The sequence below is a fragment of the Echinops telfairi genome, unplaced genomic scaffold, assembly GCF_000313985.2.
Source record: "Echinops telfairi isolate 266 unplaced genomic scaffold, ASM31398v2 ScPeMD7_7420;HRSCAF=8458, whole genome shotgun sequence".
NCBI lineage: Eukaryota > Metazoa > Chordata > Mammalia > Afrosoricida > Tenrecidae > Echinops > Echinops telfairi.
In genome coordinates this window covers 27,258,932-27,262,692 of record NW_022111320.1, presented here as the reverse complement: position 1 = coordinate 27,262,692, position 3,761 = coordinate 27,258,932, and the positions used below count along the sequence as shown (strand labels likewise).

General features: G+C 42.8%; 1 pseudogene; it reads left to right on the top strand.

The window, feature by feature from the left end:
* The window catches only part of LOC101645206, a 3,593-nt pseudogene extending 1,172 nt beyond the window's left edge, over positions 1-2,421 (top strand).
* Positions 2,422-3,761: the final 1,340 nt, after the last annotated feature.

Sequence of the window (3,761 nt, the reverse complement as noted above, 5' to 3'; positions counted from 1 at the left end):
GGGGGAGTTGATCACAAGGATCGACATATAATCCCCTCCCAGGGGAAAGAACAACAAAAAAAGTGAGCAAAGGGTGACAGAGGACATAGTAAAATATGAAAATAATAATCTATAACATATCAAGGGTTCATGAGAAAGGGTGCGGGAGGGAGGGGGAAAATGAGCTGATACCAAGAGCTCAAGTAAAAAGAATATGCTTTGAAAATGATGATGGCAACATATGTACAAATGTGCTTGAGACAATGGATGTGTGTATGGATTGTGATAAGAGATATAAGAGCTCCCAATAAAAGTATTTTTTTAAAAAACCTGCCTAGAGTCACAGGATCAAGATCAACAAATAGCTTTGGTAAAAGTTGCACATCACAGTATGATAGGCAACCACCATATCCATGTGCATATATAGGAAGAAACTTCAGAAAGTTTGTGGGAAAAAATCTATTATCCTTTCATTGCATTCCCATGAACTTTCTGAAGCGTCTTCATATAGCTAAACTTGGTAGATTTATTTTCACAAGGTTTCCTCTGACACAGAATCCCATGTAGTAAATCTTCAAGGTCCTGGTGACAAAAACATTGCATGGATTAGAGAGGAGAACATTTTTAGATTTTCTAGATGAAACATAGCTCAACCCTAAGGCTCTCATGTACGGATGACAAAACCAATTCCTATCAGTTCGGAAGCCATGGCTCTCTGTAAGACACCACAATACAGCTGCTATGCCTTGGTTTGTGGTTATGAATGAACCACCCCTGAGAGATTTTCAGAAATATCTAGGGCAGGGAACTGAAAGCCTTCAGGAAAAAGTAGGTGCAAGAATCCACAAAATATGAAGTATGACTATTACTGTTTTTACCCAGAGGCTGGAGTGTCCAGGAAAGGGCAGATGCACTTTTAATGAGTGTACTAGTCAGCTATTGCTAACTTTCCCAGAACCACAATGATCTCAGGGGCATACAGAGCAACACGCACTGACTTCTCACTCACACACCTGAATTTGGGCGAGAATTGCAGTGACGACAGATGGGCCGGGCTGGGCTGTGAGTCAGGCTTGAGTTAAGGCTAATTTGGCTCCAGGTTGCTATCATTTCTCTAGGACCAGGTGATCCACTGCATGTCCTTTTCAGGGTGATGGCGAAATGGGAGCACAATATGCTTCTTAGGATCTAGCTCAAGGTACCGGTGAGCGTGAGTACAGAGAAGCAGCGGCTGTCCTTTCAGGGAGCTTGCCTACGCTGTCATCCTCAGGGAGGATCCTGAGCCACCAAAACCAAGAATTGGCCAAGCGATTTGGAAGAATTTTTCTCAACAGTTCGTGAAGTGAGCATGGTTTCTGATGGAAATTCAAGGCGTTCCAAAGGAATGGCTTATGCGGAGTCTGTTGATGCTAGCCGAGGGCCTCTGGCTATAGCATTACCTAGCCAGCGTGTCTTAGCAAGCCCATCATCGTACAAGCATCACCAGCAGAAAGAAACCAGAGCTGCAGCAATGGCAAACAATGGACAAAAGGGAAGCGCTGGACCTCTGAGGCTCTCTGTCGGCTCTACACGTAAGCGTAACTGAAGATCAGTTCGAGGGATCTTTGAACCTTTGGACGAATCAAAGGTATTCAGCACAAGATAGATAGTGAAACGAGTCAATCCGAGCGATACGGATTTGTTATGTTTTCTGATTCAGAATGTGCTACAAACAAAGGTATTGGAACAACTGAATGGGTTTGAGCTAGCTGGCAGACCTGTGAAAGGTGGTCTTGTTACAGAACGCACTGATGCCTCCAGTACTAGTTTATTTGGGGACAGGGATGCATTAGAAAGGACTGGAATTGACTTTGGAACAACCGGTGGTCTCCAATGGATGGCAAGACTTGGAGAGGGGCCAGGCTTGCAAATTCCACCCCAGCAGCTCAACAGGCTCTACAAATGAGTGGCTCGTTGGCCTTTGGTGCTGCGGCAGATTTGCAAACAAGACTTTCCCAACAGACAGAAGCTGCAGCAGCAGCTGCAGCCGTCTCTGTTCAACCACATACAACATAGCGCTTCCAACTCTCTCACCCGTTTCACCCTCAAACGGAAGAAGTCGGATGGGCTGCAGAGGCTAAGAGCAATGTTATCGAAGAATGTACTAAACATAGGGGAGTTATTCCTATTTGTGTTGAGCATTCAGCTCAGGGCACTGTGTCTGTGAAGTGCCCATCACTTGGTGCAGCTATTGCCGCTGTCAGTGCATTACATGGCAGGTGGCTTACCAGTAAAATGATCACAGCAGCCTATGTACCTCTTCCAACAGATCACAACCTCTTTCCAGAGTCTACGACAGCAACACATGGACTGGCTCCAAGTAGACAAGGAAGGAATATAGTCCCTTCTGTACATGGCTTTTTGTCTTTCTTGAGAATTCATCTTGAGTTATTTTTTCTTTAAATAAAAATAAAGAGGCAAGGGTCTACTGTCATTTGTACACAATTCTGTTACCTTGAAAATATAAAAATGTTAAGAGGCAAAAAAAAGATCTATGTTCAAAATTCATGTTGTTTCTTCCAGCTTCTTTGGTCAAATCAAGTCATGTGGCCAAACCAAGACCAATGAGATAGGAACTTATTCTTCCCCTGAAAATGAGAGAAGGAGTGAATATTTGTTGCCACTTATGGATTGAACTGTGACCCCTTCCAAAAATATGCTGTGAAATCCTGGCTCCTGTGGTTGTGCATGTAAATATAATATGATATCATCGCTTTCCATAATGCAACCTAGTTGAATGCAATTAATCAGCTGAGGCTGGTAATGAGATTCACCTATCTCAGAGAGGTATCAGAATATGCAGAAAAATCCATACATGGAAAGACAGATGACATGAAAATCTTCTCAAAGAATTAAGCAATTACTCTAATTTGGACTTTTAACCTCAAGAACTATGAGAAAATAAATTCTGGTTTTTTGAAGTTGCCCACCTATGATAGCATCTCTAGAAAACCAAGGCCCTGCCCAATAATTGAATCTTTTACAATCATCACAAATTCAAGTCTACAAGGGGAACGATACTCTTAAAAGCAAGTCTGCAAACATCCTCCCATTTAAAGCACATAAGGCTCTTGCTTCTGCTCTATACAAACCAGTCATCAGTGCTCAGAGAGGAATGCAGCATCTCATGCCTAGTCTTCAGCTTCCAGTATCTGCAAAGGTCTCTGGGGTGTCTCCTGCATCTGTACCCCAACCGCATAATGGCCCCAAATTGGATCAAAGTTCACAGCCGGCATGGAGTCCACTCAGAGTCATGGGAAATTCTCACAGGGAAAGTGGGACCATGTTGAGCTGGATGTCCTTCCACTATCATGAGCAGCTGCCATGTGCAAACTTGTGGGTGAATCCGGCTAAGTGCACAGCCTGCTTATTGCTGAACCATCACTTTGGAAAGAGCTTCTGAGGGGTGCTGAGCTGCAAGAGGTAAAAAAGGAAATTTACCTTCAATTACCTTTATTTTTTTTCTACCAAGGAGTAAACAGAATAAAAGGGAAAAGGTGGTGCCCCAAACTGCACAGTTCTTATACATGAGAAACTATATGGACACATATTGACCAAAATAGAGGGGAATCCTGGTCTTTTCTTGTGGGAAGAAGAGATGCAGATGATCATTTATGAAACTACACATATGTTCATTGTCTTTAGCTAGGAAATATGTGATCAGAAATTATTTAACAAGTATTTTAAACTGATGGATTTTCTAGTTAGTTCTGAGATAGCCAAAGGATCCAGGCTTCCATTTC